The sequence below is a fragment of the Enhydra lutris genome, unplaced genomic scaffold, assembly GCF_002288905.1.
Source record: "Enhydra lutris kenyoni isolate GAN:26980312 unplaced genomic scaffold, ASM228890v2 scaffoldscaffold3, whole genome shotgun sequence".
NCBI classification, from domain to species: domain Eukaryota; kingdom Metazoa; phylum Chordata; class Mammalia; order Carnivora; family Mustelidae; genus Enhydra; species Enhydra lutris.
In genome coordinates this window covers 20352821-20369654 of record NW_019154087.1, presented here as the reverse complement: position 1 = coordinate 20369654, position 16834 = coordinate 20352821, and positions in this window count along the sequence as shown.

Here is a 16834-nt window from a genome sequence, read left to right as displayed (position 1 = left end):
ATTTAGTGATTCTGCAGTAAAATCACAGGATTAGTCCCTGATTGAGATGTCTGTTCGTGAGATATTACAAAATTCATTATCACAGCTTTCTACTAACTCGATATGAAGTAACACAGATGGGATTTTATTAGTCCAGACTTCAAATGTTTACTTATGATAATTTCAGGGGAAATTTGCATGTCATCATCAATTCGATAATCTTTTTTTTTTTTTTTTTAACATCTGAACTGGCTGCATTATTAACGGGTAGCCGAAGCATTGCAGATGGTAACTGCAAATCGTTTTTATTTATTTTTTTTAAAGGAATGAAATATACAAAAGAAAAAGATGGGGTCGCTCAGTGTAAAGTCAGTCAATTATTACACATTCTCCCCCCACTCCCAAGCTTCAGTGCTGAAGACCAAACAAAGCAATACAAAACAAATCTTCAAGAACTCTGTTCTAAGGACTGAAAAGAAGGTCAAGACGTGTTCCTTAGCTCACTCCTAAGTGTCCTTGTGACTTGGGGATTTATTTTGCAGTCAAAATGAGCCATGAGACCTGCATTATTTATTTATTTATTTTGCTTCATGTAATTACCAGGCCTACTAGATGAATTGAATCTGACTAACTAGGGAAGATAATTTTTAAAAATAACCTCCAATTCCCGCTTGCTGATCCTTAAACCTGCCCTGTCAAGGAAGACAAGTCTTACTAGACAAATTTGGCTGTAGGATTTAGGGACTGGCTTCCACCGCTAATCTCACAAATTAAGTTGCACAACTTTTTTTGATGGGAAGTTGTTCTCACCCCAAAAGTTCATGTCCTGGTTTTAATGTTTGTGTCAAGCAATCTTGTTTTGGCCAAGTTGAGTTTTCTATTGTGAGTGTGCTAAAAAGCACCATATAGTTAACGAAGCACACTGAGGACACTGGTCAAGGCAGGCAGTAAAGCCATAAGAAATAAAACAATTTTCTTAAAAATAATTTCTGATTGTTGTAAGTAGAAGTTGCAGGATAAAATACAGTTCTAATAATTCCAAATCCTTTCACAATTCTCCCCTTTCCATTTATTTTGTTACCCCATAACAAAATCTTTAATGGAAAGTTTAAAAATAAACAGCACAAGAACATATGTTTTAAATGAACTAAATTGGTGAGATTAGCCAGTAAATTAATTTGCAGTGGGTAATCATTTAAGGAAATTAAAATACTGCTTAACACAGTTCTGTATTTTACCAGTTTAAGCCTTCTTTTAAACCAATTAATATTGATGCTTTAGGAACACTTGAAGACAAACATGCTCAACTTGAGGAACAAAGCACCTGAATAATTTAAGTGGAGTTTTGCTGAGGTAAAGTAAAACATTCCATAAATGAAGTAGCTATTTAATTTTTAGGGAATGTTTGATTATTAAAATCTTGTATGCTTATTTTATGTTACACCAATAAATATCTTCAATCTATTTTACTTATGTGCTTTGTTTCCTTGACATAATTTGTATTTGAATTTTAGATAAATTTCTCCCCAAATTATATTAAAACCATGTTTAATTCTTATTACTGGCCAAAAAGTGCATGGGAATCTCTTTAAATCAGATAATTTTTTTCACACAAATATTTTAGAATGTATGAGTGACTGTTTTATTTTAATTCATAATAGTAAAAGTTTTTTTTTCATTTAGTTTACTTTAGTAAGACATAATACTCACCCACAAAAAATAGTAAATAACATATTACCCTATGATTTCTAAATTACTTAGGAAAGTAAAGTCACTGAATTGGAATTAAAAGAGAACCGTATGTCCCAGCTTTAGAAACATAATTTTTTTCTTACTCGACACTTGGAAAAATAGTCCTCTCTTCTTTACCATTTAAAACCTATCTCCTCAAGTGCAAGATTGGAGTTGACTGGTGATGAATTTAAAGGATTTATAATCCGAAGTAATTGTGTGAGCTTGGCATCCAGGCCTGGCTTCCAGGTAATTCGCTTGGGCCTGAGAGGTCACTAACTGCCAGTTAAGATGGAATCTTTTTTCCAATTGGTAACAATGGGAAGGGGGCTAATCTTCCAGTAGCTGAAACTTTGTACCCGGCCCTTTATCTTGAGAATGCTAATCCTCAGCCTGAGGATTTGTCCCCGCAGTGTTGGCACCGAGATTTAAGGGATGATACTTCGTTTTAAATGCCAGCCGTGGTCTTGCTCCCCACTCGATTTCGGCAACCCCATAGATTGTAGTGTCAGCGACTGGGGACAAGAGGAACGGGGCTTTGCAAGGTCTGTTTGCCAACTGAGTTACCTCGGGGGGTGGGGGGAAGGCAGCCCCAAGAACCACAAATCACCTACGGTGAAGATTCTCCAAAGTGGAACAAATTTCCGAACTCGCATTATCTCACACCCCTGCAGAAGAGACGGCCTCCACTTACCGGCTACCGGGAGAGAGCTGCTGTCTCAGCGTCCCACCGCTTCCCGGGGAGATTTCCAGCGAGCCGAGGCGCAGGCTGCACCGCAAGCGCCTGAAAACCGAGCTCGAGAGGACTGCGGGGCTCCCGAGGGTGCCAAGTTCCGAGGGAGTCCACGGGTGCGCGGTGGCCGCAGGAATCTAGCCGTCACTGGCAGTTTCTTTCTGCTCCTCTCCAGCTTTCTTGCTGTCTCGCACTCTCTCTACCCTCCCTCGCTCTCATCCCTCTCTCTTCCCTCAGCTCGGTCTCCGTGTGGGGAGTGACGTGACGTCAGCAGAGATTCCACCAAACTCCACTGCACAGTGGCGGGCGGGCGGGCAGCCGAGCCCGGCAGCGCGGCGGGCGTTCAAGGAGCGAGCAAAGCGTTCGGGCGAGCGCGGGGGGGGGGGGGGGGGGGGCAGGGGCGAAGAGAAGCGAGCCAGGGTAGGGGGGGGAGGCCGCCAGGCCGGAGAGTCGGGAGCCAGAGGAAAAGCCCCGAGAGCGAAAGAGGGGCAGGGAGCCGGGCAGGGCTCTGAGACAGGAGCAGAGGAGCAGCAGGCACAAGCAATCCCACTGTGGAAAGGAGGACAGGAGGGGAGGATGGGATGGAGGAAAAAGGAATCTGCGCGGGACCGGGATCTCAAAGAATCCCAGGGGGAGGACTGGGGCGTCCGGGAGACGGGAAGGTACTCCTGGGGAGCAAACCAGGACGGAGAAGAAGGAAGGGACAGGGAAAGTGGCCCAAGAAATGGAACAAAGGACAGAGTGCATGTGCGTGGGTTTGTTTGGGGCGAGGCATGTGGGGTGTGAGTATGAGAGTGCCTGTATGTGACCTTCTTGCAGGCCTGCAGGATTGAGAGAAGAGGTCACGGAAACGAGGGACGGCGGAGTGGGGGTGGTGGGGACCTAAGGGGCGCACAGGAGGCTGGAGCGAAAGTAGGCGGAGTGGGGGTGAGAGAGGATGACTGAAGAGAAATCTGGAAAAGTGGGGCGAGCGGGGGGAGGGTGGGGAAGAGGGTCGGGAGGGCGACAGCCGGGGGCGAGCGAGACTAGTTAACCAAAGAAGGCCGAGATGCCTGGCCCAGCACTGCCTGCCCGGACACCGCGCCCGAGGTCAAGGCGGGTGGACCAAGCACGCTGTCCCTGCGCAGGTGGGAACGGTCGCGCACTGACCAGCGTACACGAAAGGATTGCGCTGGGCAAGGCTTGGGAGCTCATAGAGTCTAGAATTTCCTCTGCTGTACCTACACTCAACAAGTTCACCCCGGGTCACGGATATCTCATTTTTTAAAATGACGAGGTTAAGGTTCCTGGCGAGCATGGTATTAAATTGCAAAGGATGGTGGTGGGGGTGGGAAGGGAAGCTACCTTCAAACCCACATTTGCTCCTGAAAATCGAAGAGCACGTGAAGTTAGAGGAGTCATTTTCATTCGAAAAGTGTGCCTTACTTCTAAACCCTGGTTTTCCGATTTCTTCACCGGAGCAAGGGCGTGTAGTTTGGTAGCCAGCAGGATATTTTTGCTCTGTCCTGCCTTCGGGTATAAGGACTATAAATATGATTCGTCTGGAAGGCTAGGTGTGAAGCCTTCTGCCAGGCATACTAGACAACGTTCTTTCAATTTCAAGGCCATCCTGTTAATGTACGTTTTTGGAAAGCCGCGGAAAGCAGTCATAGCCTCCGGTTTGGTTTTCCCATCAATATTAATTTCTGCATAGGAACAACACTCTCCCAGGCCCGCCATTAAAGAGCCCTCTCCTTTGGTCTTCAATGGAGAATAAAGTTCCCTCTAAAAGTTGTATTGCTCTTCCTAAACCAGTATACCAGTTCTCTCAATTTTAGGAAAATAAAATGACTTGTTGGGAGAACCTGTGAGAAATACATGCATTACAAAAAACATGGTGTTTAAAATAACCCAGGTCACCACATAGGTGCTGGGCTTTCCCTACATTTGGGGGCTGTCTGGAACATGTTATGTGTTTTCTCGAATTACTCCGTGTTTTGAATTCATTTGAGTTAGCAGTAAAAACAGGCAAACAAACTTGCTCAATTTGTTTTGAGTGCTAAATCCCTTCACTTTGAAATAGCTAACAGTCGACAGATGGACTCATTTTATGGAAAGGGTTAGCCTCTTCAGCCACGAAGAAAACTAACTGAGAGATCCACATTTTAAAGCCATTTCTAACCTCCACCTAACATCTATGAAAACTCGAACTTTCTCTCTTAACCCATTGGAAATTCAAGACAGTTATGTTTAAGGGAGAGAAAAGAGGGGGGGGGGAATTCCCAAGTTTTTATTTTTATTTCCCCTCTGTTCCTGAGAATTGTTATTTCTGGTTTTTGAAATCGTGCTGAATCAAGACAATCAAATTTCTTCAACAAGTCCCACAACTGAAATCTAAAGTCACAGCAAACCAGAGAATGTAGTCAGAGAAAGACATTTTCATCTCTATCCATCATCGAATTTTGCTGTCTCCCCATCCCCTGAGTATTGGGTTAATGCCTTCCCCCCCCTTTTTTCTTTTCATTTTATAGAGATTAAGAGACGCTCATAGCAGAACGACCTCCTTTCATCTGGTGGCGAGAGGAATCTCATGGAAAAGTGGGAAAAGAGTGAGAAAATCAGAGACAGGAAGATTCAGAGACTCGCGGAGAGACACGGGAAAGAGAAAGGGGCAGCGCTGGAGAGACGCGCAGATAAGCGCGTGCAACCCCCTCCCCCTTTCAAGATTCAGAGGTTTGCAAACCCGGGCAGGGATGAAGAGGCTGGTGGAAGCTCATGTTCCCCTCACCCCACCTTCTGTCTGGAGTCTCGTCCGCCAGGGGCTGGTTAACCCCAGTCCCGGCCGCCTCAGACATCGCGCTGAGCTTTTGGGTCTTCGCCTCGCCCAGCGCCAGTGCAGCTGAAGTGAGCAGCTGGTGGGAAATGCTAATGGCTCCTGGAGAAATAGAAGATACAGAATGATTCTCATTCCCTCCTCGAGTGTGTGGAAGGAGCTGGACATACGTTTCACGCTCCTAATCCTTCTTTTACATTTTTAGTCATACTCCTATTAAACAACTAATTAATGCCCAGAACCACTAGGGAATACATTAGGCATGCAGCGGAGAGGCAGGGTGCTGAGGGGCTACAAACCACCGAGCTGATTTAAGACATGGATTTCAGGTTTTTCCCTCGTCAGAGCAGAAATGGAAGAGTGGGCCGTGGCGATTGTATTTAGATTCCGATTACTTCAAATTAGAAGGGGGTGGAGGGATGGTCCAAGCAAAGCAAGCAATTCCCTGCCCTGCAGATGTAAACAAGATTGTAGCATCAAAGGTACCAGCTCCTTAAGGGCCAGATCGCTTGGGCTGGGAGCCTGGGGGTGGGGAGACACTGACCTTATGTATCTGTGAATTTCAAGGATGTTACACTTTTACATAAACAACTCCGTGGATCTTCTGGTAATCCCCAGTGAGACTCACTGTTCTAGAATATCTCAAATTTTTGTTTTCCCCGGAAGAATACATTCTCTTTATGTTTCCAAAATTTTAAGGTATGTCTAAAGATAATAACCTTCCAATAAGCCAGTGCACTGGATCATTTCCCACAGTCGTTTTTTTTCTGTCTTTTTGGTTATCTAATTTAATGTGTGGGAGGACACAGGGAATTAAACATAACCCCCTCCCCCCATCAGCATAAGAAGAGCGGTGCTGGCTAAATGGGTTCAGAGAATTAGTGAGATTCTAAGTTATACCCCTCCCTCTAATATTTTGAAGCAGGTGACAACTGTTAGAACAAGAATCAAGTTGTGGAGCTCGGGGAGGACATACAATTTTGTGATTAAAGCGGGGCAAACCCGAGAACGAATGTGGAGTGATCTCCACCAACTCACTCTCACCCAAAAGTCAGCATTTGGGAAAGGTACAGTATTATTTTAGAGCCCGCCATGACGAGGTGCGTGCTATCATTTACTTTCTTCACTCTGGATTATGATCTCAACCCTGGCAAGCAATTTCCCCAGCTCCTTATCTGACAACAAGCTGAGTATGTAAATACCAATGGTTAGAGGTGTTTAACTGCCTCAAACATTATTGATTTGTTGGCTGTTCTAAAATTTCCCCCTAGTCCAGGTCCGGTTTCCGAATTGTCCATTCGGGCGCTTTGATCCGTATCCTCGATGCTACCATACAGGCATTTTTTTTTTTTTAATTTTTTTTTTTTTAAGGCATTAAGATGAACCAATTGATTTGCATATAAATTAAAATTATTGTGCGTTGCCTATTCCGGTGTTTTATAATCATTTCGAAATTAGTACTTAACCACTCGAGCTAAAAGAATATATAAATGTCTGTATTGACTCACTAATGAATTACCTAATTAAAACGTCCCGGGGATGTTGGGCTCTGGAAAGATTGTTAAATCGAGACATACTCGGGGAGGGATGAATATTGGAAGGGTAAGAGAGCGGAGTCTGGAACTCAGAACGGAGTTTCCTGTGATTCCGAGCATTAATTTTGAAGCATTGGTTCTTTCCTGTTGTTAATGATTTTGTGCTTGCTTGTAAATAAATGAAGGAGCAGGAGCGCTCTGGTGGCGGCGGTCGCTCAGGCCCTTTGCTCTGCAGAGACCGTTGGGCTATAAGCCCGCAGCGTTAAATCTCTGGAGAAGCTGGGCCAGGCCCGGAGGTGTGCGGTCCCCGATACTCTGGCCAGTCTTTACCTCTCCTCCTGCCTCGCCGGCCGACCGACAAACTGCGGCCGCGCTCTCTCAGCGCGGGCGGGGAGCGGGAACTAGAGCCGACATTTAATAGATATGCTAACTGAGCACTTACCTTCGTCCTGAGAATAGGAATAAAAGGTAGCTCTTCTTAAGAGAGGCGGTGCAAAGGCACGCTAGGAGTTCAGAAACGGCTGGCGGCGGGAAATCTGTAGCCTGGGGGCTCGCCAACAACCCCTTTCATTTCAAGCACTTATTGATTTGCTGTTGTCATCTTTGGCGACGCAGAAGGACACTTGAAAGAATTTCTGATGGGGCTCTGATCTGAGAAAGGAGGTGACCTGCCCAGGCTCTCACCAAATTCTTAATTACCACATCAACTGCTTTTTTTTATCCCCCACCCCACCTCCTTCCCCCATGGCAACTGAGTTTGCTTATTCTTAACTTTTTAATTATTCAGAAACTTCCTTCCCTCTCATTGGCTTCCCTTTTGTAGCGATTTTCTATTCCTATCTTCCCCCACCCCCTTCCACGGTTAAGGTCTGTATATTGATCCCTCTGACCTTTGGCACATCTGGGCCTTCCGAAATCTCTCAGTCTTTTTAGATTTGAGGATGGAAGACTCCCCCCTCTCCACAGTGTGCACACACTCAGAAATACGAAGACTTACACAGACTGCCCTCCAACCCAGGGGATCTAACAGATGTTCCCTTTTCAGTTGTCTCTTGAAATCTGAAATGCCTGCCTGATTTTTAACTTGGATACCCACTCTCTTGCCCATTCCATTTGCAAAGCAGTTTGAAAATGTGTGCAGCTGGGCCCACAGCATCTCTACCTGCATTCTTTACCAAACTGGGAATCAAGAGAAACTAATGTAGTGGATATAGATTGCATCAGGATTCAGAATCCCCAATTTCAGGATTTCTCAATCAGCCCTGGCCGTAGTCTGCACTGAGTCATCGCAAGTGGGAGGCCCACAGGTAATGCCACAGTAAAAAGCAGAATAATTTCAGGATCATTTCATTCAAATGCAAATTATGTCTCAGGGTTTGGTTTGTAACTGCCTAGTTTTAGTACAAGCAGAATGAGGCAGGAAAGGATGTGTCAACATGGTTATTGGCATTAGGGAGGGTAAATACCTTGGGATCATCAGTGAAAAGAAGACCCCCAATGTCTACAGTGGTTTAGCTTCATTTATAATAGTGGGAATTAAGACACAAACTACTCTATTTCATGTAGTTTGACCAATCTGAGTTTCCATTAAAAGTAGCTATACAGAGGGGCACCTGGATGGCTCAGTCGTTGGACGCCTGCCTTCGGCTCAGGTCATGGTCTCAGGGTCCTGGGATCAAGCCCCATATTGGGCTCCCTGCCAGCGGGAAGCCTGCTTCTCCCTCTCCCACTCCCACTGCTTGTGTTTCCTCTCTCACTGTGTCTCTTTCTGTCAAATAAATAAAATCTTTTTTAAAAAAGTAGCTCTACAGAATTTAATTTCTGATGGCAACTTCAGAAAATAAAGCCACAGAGACACCCTGAACTGGGTAAACCCCTTAAGCTGACAGTTCCCGTAAGTTCAGGAGTATAGTATTGGTTCTGTTTTGGTTTTGGATAAACTGTGAGGGTTTGCAAGTCTTTACCATACTCGACATCATTGTCTACATTGTTATAGGAAAAGCTCAACTTTCTTTTATTTTTTAAAATATTTTATTTATTTATTTGACAGACAGAGATCACAAGTCAACAGGCAGACAGAGAGGAGGAAGCAAGCTCCCTGCTGAGCAGAGAGCCCGACGTGGGGCTTGATCCCAGGACCCTGAGACCATGACCTGAGCCAAAGTCAGAGGCTTTAACCCACTGAGCACCCCAAAAGTTCAACTTTCTGAGCTGATTTCAAAGTGGTCTTTCTGCAGGCATAATCTTGATTTTCAAATAACAAAAACAATTTAGTTTAATATACACAGCTCCCAATTTTCATTTCAGAACTTCCATTTTGATTGTTACAAGTAATAATTTGTAGTACTATATCTGTTCCCTTTACTTTTGGGGGAAATGGGTTGGGTTTCATCATCACCACCACCTCAAACAACAAAGTCGAAAAGATACATGTTTCCTTGTCTCATAACTGGTGCTTGAAATGCTTGACTCCACATCATCCCATAAATGTACCTGGTAAACTTTCTTGGAATTCCTAGCAAGAGTTTGCAGCAACTGGCACAGCTTCTCTCACAGAAAGTATTCTCTTTGATGGGCTCTCATTTGTGGAGGAATGGACTTTAGAGCAAGGAAGGAGGGAGGAGATGTTGGAAGTTGCTGCTGAAACAAGCCAGAGTGGGTGAACTGACTGATGCTGTGGTCAGATCTCCCATCCTGGGTGTCTCCTTAATTAAAGCCTGCCTCCCCCACTGTGGGATCCCAAAACACTTGAAGGATGTGTCGATTCTCCCCCTGTGGTCTTCACCGTGTGGTTTTATATAGAAAGTCTCTGGTTCAATGATGTTTTGTAGTTGCAGGTCTCTTACTTATTATCATAATCTCAGTGTTTAGGTTTTGGTGTATTTAGGTGAATTCCGCTCTGTGTAGCACACAGAAGAGATGGGCCAAGAGAGGACCCGTCAACATTCAGATTCAGATGTGTTTAAATGGCTCTGACTGTGTTAAAAGTCTGGCCATGCTTGGAGCTCTCCCAGCTTTCTACTCTAAACTTCATGTGGACCATGAGGGAAAGCCTCTGGCTAATGAGGTATGATGAAGTCTGGGTTTAAGATATAATAGAATTTGTATCGGGGACAAAGTAAAGACAGGAAACTTGGTATGCACATTATGGATCTACATTAGTAATAATGGTAATAACGAATATCTGTAGGGTGCTTTGTTTAGCGATTATGCTAAACAGTTTTGTATTGATCATCATGTTTATTCCTTACATCAACGTTATAAGGTAGGCACTGTCATTTTACAAATAGGGGCAGTAAGATTTGGGGTGATTATGTCACTGGCCCATGGTCACCTAGCTTTTAACCACTGGAGTGCAGAGTGAGTAGGAAATTACTTCAGATCACATAGACGTTAAGTGGCACAGTGGGAATTTGAATCTAGATCTATCTCCGAAGTGCCAAATGTTAATTAGCATGCTGAATGGATGGCGACCATAACTGGAGGGTTAGAATCCCCTGGGGGAAAGAAATAGAGAACTTCCATGTGGAACATTTGAAAACATAAAAGGAAAATGCAAAGATAAGAAAAGCAAATATATTACATGGGAGACGGAGAAAGTCAGAAATGTTTTCTGTGCTAGAGAGGAGGGAAAGAGAAATGATTGAATTAAAGAGAACAGAAAAACCAATCTCTACTATTTGTCCTGTGCAGGTCATTCTAGGAAAGAGAAAGATAAGTTCAGGGATATTTCTGAACAGTAGGAATATTAGTGCTCAGATTGTCAGGTTGACCTAAGCCTAGTATACGATCTCAGATATCTGGTTTACAAGAACTCTTTCCTATATATTCCAAGGGAGAAAAAAATGTCAAAATTGAAGTTTGAGTAGTTTTATCCTAAAACCAAAGAGAGATGCAAGTAAGGACTGAGTAATAGGGACATCCACATTGCAAGAACATGCACATGGAGTGGGGCAGGGAAATGTAGAAAAACCTGTTAGGAATCTGGTTATTGGTGCCAAACCATGCCAAACTCAAGGGAGAAATGAGATTTTACCTATCATTACCTACCTACCTATCATTACATTACTTGCCTACCTGTCCAGTTTGCACCCTAATACCTTTATTACTGCAGTAAAATCATTTGAAATTTTAAGGAAGTTGACTCCCTGTGCTGAAGAAGAAACCTTGGGCAGATGGGAGTCAGGAGACAAATGAGGGGGAAAGGTAATGATCTCAAGGACACAGTCATCTGTGGGCACCAGTGCAGGTCCATATACTAGTTGTGTGGCAGAATGTGAGCCATGAGAGAAGGCCAGTGAGCCATCTACAAGGTCCATTTCATCACAGCAGACTGCATACTGGCCTACAAGGTTGTTCCCAATTCAAGTTTGTTCCATTATCAAAAATGACTTAAAATGGGCTCATAGTAACCTTTTCCAGAAGGGATAGGTGTAAGTAAATGTAAGTGTATATGTGTGGCTTCCCAATTTTAAGAAGCACAGGAGAAGAAGAAATGGTAGACGAGTACAGTTTCCTGTTTCCCGGTGAAAATTCTCTCATTCCTTTGAGCCGTGTGTAAAGGAAGGTGATGTGAGGAGTGGTTCATCTAATGAAAACCGGTAGCTGAGTTTATTTTAAAGGGGATCCCCACCTGTGCTGTCACAGAAATCCAGACTATCCCTTGCAAATTCTATGATAGAGTTTGAGGGCAAGCATAGTCTTATTTTCCATTTCTATCTTGTGGGTCTCTTAGTCAGCATTTTTCTAAATGGGCAAGAGAAATTAGGATCCGTAGACAGCAAGAACTGGGAAGGATCTAGAGGGTGACCTCCTCAGCTTACATTTGAAATTACTCCCAGAAATATAGCCAGTCACCCTTTTCAGCAAAGGACCTCCTAAGGTCCCTTCACAATGCATTCTGAGGCTTGATCGTCGTATATACACTGCATCTCTATTTTTTTAAAGTTTTTAATTTTTTATTAACATATAATGTATTATTGGCCCCAGGGGTACAAGTCTGTGAACTGCCAGGTTTACACACTTCACAGCACTCACCATAGCACATACCTTCCCCACTGTCCATAACCCCAACCCCTCTCCCTACCACACTGCATCTCTATTGACTGAACTCCAGTTACTGAAGAAAATCATGTCCTATCAAAAAGCTGAATTAATAGAGGGCATTTCTCCCAGAGTCTTTCAAATATTTCCTATGTGTTTTACCGTCAAAAAAACCCCACAAAACTACATGAAATATTATTAGCCTCACTTAACCGATGGAAAATAGTGTCCTAGAGACTTTTAGAGACTGATCCTCAGTTATGCAGCATGACCTTGTGAGAACTAAATTGAAGATAAGGTCCGAGAACTCTACGTTCAAGGCTTTCCTAGCAGACCGGTCACTTCTTGGGGCTAGTTATTATCTTTCCATCTGAGTAAAGTGCACGTTTGATTGTAACTCTCTCTGTCCTTCTGTTTGTCTGCCTGTGAGTAGTTTATCTTTTAATCCATCAGTTTATCTCCTTGCTAGTTTTCTAATACACCATAAGTTAACCAATGTTGATAAAATTTCACCCTTCCCATGAAAGCTACTTGAGCAGGTTGAAAGCTATTTGAGCTGGTTGAGACGGTTGTCATATTTTTCAAATATTACATGTAACTAACACGGCTGCTACTGTTCAAATGCCATGATTTCATACTTATCTGGAAATTGTACGCATACCACACCTTCTGTCTCAAGGGTGCTGCCTCCGCTCATTAGCGCTTCTGATATTTACACTGTCTCTTGGGAGGATGGTGATCATTTTGTCTCTGTCACTCGTGAGGTTATAAAAACTGCCTTTCTGCTCAGCAGTGTGTTTTCTCACAGGTGTGTTCAGTACGTTTCCCGAAGTCTGATTTCAAGAAACTGAAATCACTGATTCACTGAAAGATGTTTATATGTCCTGAAAGAACATGTTGGAGTAATCCCGGAGCAAGTATGATTTTCCATCATTGTCCTTATCTGCGTGTAAATGTCTATCTCCTTTCAAATCCACGTAGTCCAACATTTTTTGCTGGACTACGTGAAAAAGTTCTCTTTCCTGAATCTAATGGATGAATCAGAAACAATAGGATTATTATTCTTTTTTTTTTTTTTGACGTTTGCTTTCCTCCGTTTGCTCTTCTCATTCTCCCCTGAAATAACAACTTTATTTTCTAAGAGATGTATTTATGGAGAACATTTTGTACTCTTTTTTTAAGTTAAATTTTTAAAAATTTATTTATTTGACACAGAGAGAGAGAGAGAGAGAGAACAAGCAGTGGGAGCAGCAGGCAGAGGGAGAAGCAGGCCCCCCACTGAGCAGGAAGCCTGATGTGGGGCTAGATCCCAGGACCATGGGGTCATAACTGGAGCTAAAGGCAGATGCCCAACTGGCTGAGCCACCCAGGCATCCCAACATTTTGTATTCTTTTCCTCTCCCATTGGAGAGCAGCTGCTAATTGTAGGCATTAAAGCTGTATCCTGTAGTTCTTTATCCTGTTTGCTACAGTTGACAACTCATCCCTTTTTTCCAAAAGCATTAATGTCATTCTACTGGTTTCTGATTTACAAAAATCAAATAGGATTTGCAAAAGTCAGTAAGAAAGAAAATAATGCTTTTTATCTTGAAATACTGTCTTCTTATGTGTTAAAAGGGCACAGACAAATCATAAATGCTTTCCTTATTCTCTACCTTTGCCAAGTGCACATGAATGTGTTGAATAGAGGGGAAAAATAATCAAGAAAGGAAAAGGAATGACAGAACTAAAATGAGAAGAAAAAGGCAGACTCAAGGTCTAGAATTGTGGTTCAACCAGATGATTCAGTTAATTTAGTAGATTTACCTTGCGGTAGTTTGTGAAGCAGAGTTCTGGGTGATAAAAACAATATTTCTAGATCTTCAATGAGCATAAACTGAATTAAAAAAAAAGACTAACCAAATCTTTTAATTATATGCAAATGATCACAGAAAAAGGAAAGAAAAGAGGGATGGTTACGCTGATGTGGTAGGATGCAGGGCTGGGGAAGATGAGAGAGTAGGGAGCAGAATGGTTTGCAGATCGACTTTAGAAGACTGTTCTTTGAAGCTTTTGTTCTCCAGATTGAATTTAAAGAATATTATATTTTTAAATTGAAAATTTACTTTTAACCACAGGTGAAGTTAACTTCTCACCTCCCCAATCATTTTGTTATAATGATTTATATTGTAAGAAATGTTGTGATTTAGCTTTAATGTTGCTATCTTAGTTTTTTCCTTTAAACATATCTTTAGGAAGTTTGGAAAAACTGGGCAATAACATTATCTCCAGGACCCTCCAAGGATTATTTCATTGAAAAACTCTAAACCAGTCAGTGAGCTTGTCCTGACCAGAGTCAAATCCTGACTCCTAGGATTTGAAGGAATGCAAGGATGAGGATTTAAATCAGGTTCAAGGCTGCTCTCACTTTGCTTTACCACCAAACCAGCAACCGGGACTCTCCCACAGGTAAGGACATTTGTGAGAGTTCCTCAAAAGAGGCTACATCCTAGAAGTTCCAAGTTTGGTGGTCATACAACTCACGTAGACTGAGGAGCCTGCTAGGATGGAGGAACTGGAGCCACAGTGCTGGAGTAGAAACAACAGAGCCCTCCAATTATCCCTCTATTACCGCGTAATAAAGTCCTTGCTGCCCCCCAGGAACCTACTTCTATATTCTATTTATTACTGAGTCATTGGCCTCTGCCAACCTGCCTATGACCTATAGATAGTGAAAGACAAAGACATGATATGTGGAGTTGAAGAATAGGGAGAAACAACAAAAAACAACATTTCTTTGTGAATTGCAAACATTTAATAATCTCTAAGATGATGAATTACTGATTTGGATAAATTTCATTGATTTTAATTGATTTCATATGTCTGACTGCCTACCAGATATCTGAAAACTATGGCATTGATGTGAATCTAGACCTTCAAAACAACTGATAACCAAGGGGACTATGATATAATAGTTACCAATTTTTTTTTTTTTTAACTCTTCGGTGTTAGTTGATAAACATTACAGTTGAGCTGAAAAATATCCCATTGTTTTGGAAGTCATTGATTGTGGTTTTCATTTTTATTTTGAACAATGGATTTTTTTGAGGGTTTTATTCTTGTCAGATTTTTATTCTTTATATTTGAGTTCATACCTATTTTAAAAAAGCTTATAACAAGTCATCATAAGCTAAATCAGAGCTACTTACTTAGAAGTAAAATGATTAAGCTTTATGATACTGTTTTGTTTCATTTAATTTTCCACCCTTTTTAATTAAGAAAGACAGTTTAAAAGAGTCATGTAATTATGAATATATTCTCTCCATCTATATTGTTTTCCAGATATAGAGAAATTAATATTGTATTTCAATATTCCCAGTAGGAGGTCCATGTAAAGCATTATGATTTTAGATAGGTCACCCTGTATAAATGTGTGGATAAATATTTATGCACATATATACATATTCTATATACCAACATTTCCTGTAAGTTCTATCTGCTTATAATTTTGACAACCAAAACAAATAAAGAATAGGATAAATAATAACCTCTCCAACTTATATAGAGAACTGAAACGTAAATCCTTTAAATACTTCTAATTTATTTACCAAAGATGTTTTCTCATTCCCTAGTGAGCTCGGGAAGACCTTAAGCTCTGGCACCAAGTTTAACAGCACACTAAATTCGCTATAGGATAATACTTAAAACGTAAAAACACCGCTTTATATTTTTACGAAGCATGCTCTGAACTGTTGATGAATTGTTAAGAATAAGCAATTCAGTTCAGACTCTCCCTGCCTCTCCTACCCCTAATCTCCTCATTCATGGAGGTGATTTTCCTATAATAGTAATAGCTAGTTAGAATATATTTAATAAAGGATTGACTCTTAATTTAAATAAGAGCAAAGTCCCCATGGTAAGATTCTTAGTAAGGGTTATGAAGGAGCTTTTTATTTTTTCTCCCCAAGAATACCTTGGCATGGTTACACATAATTAAAAAAGTATATGGCTTTATCTGAAGCTGACTCTTCTTTGGAATAATGTTGGTAAGAGTTAATGAAAACCTCCTTGCCTCAGACCAATTAAAAAAAATAAGTGACATAGTCTTAGTAGCATAAAATAACGCACTGAAATATTTTTAGATGACATATCCTGTGCCAGTTCTAATCACTAGATTGTTTTGGCCCTGGGAAGGTAAAAATAATCCCTTTTCATTCATCATAGTACTTGATGTCAGAAGGACTGGCTAATTATGTTACTGTATTGAAACTGTATTGAAAATACAACAAATTTAGAATTTATGAATTTTTTTTTCCTTATGAATACAGTGTTCCATATAAACATTAACTGGTCTGAATTATATTCAGTATCTTTTGCCACTTGCTTTTTAAATGTATTTATATGGGGCGTCCAGGTGGCTCAGTTGTTAGGCTTCTGCCTTCGGCTCAGGTCATGATCTCAGGGTCCTGGGATTGAGCCCTGCATTGGGCTTCCTGCTTGGCAGGAAGCCTGCTTCTCCTTCTTCCACTCTTCCTTCTTGTGTTCCCCCTCTCACTGTGTCTCTCTCTGTCAAATAAATAAATAAAATCTTTAAAAAAATAAGTGTATTTATATGAAAAGAAACAAGAAATCTGATTTATTAGCCTCTTGGATAAGAGCTGTGGGGAAGGTTTGGGCATTAAAAAACTTACCAGATATTAACACAACCTAAGTTTCTTTCAGAAAACTTTCATTATACATCTTGATATCTTGGGGGAAAAGGAAATGGTTGCAATAAGCAAACATGGGGAAGGTGAATGTGACAAGGTATAGGCTTCTTATTCTTATGAATATGTACTGTCATTATTTTATTTAAATCATAACAGATTAGAATGAGTTTCTAGCTCTCAGCCTGACTTTGTAAGCAAGAGGGGAATCTATGTGCTACTGCATTTAGTCCTTGTGTGCGGTTGTAAAATATCAAACGGAGAGTCCTCTTTTGGGTCAGCGAGGGGCCGAGTTTCATTTCAGAGGACTTCAGAA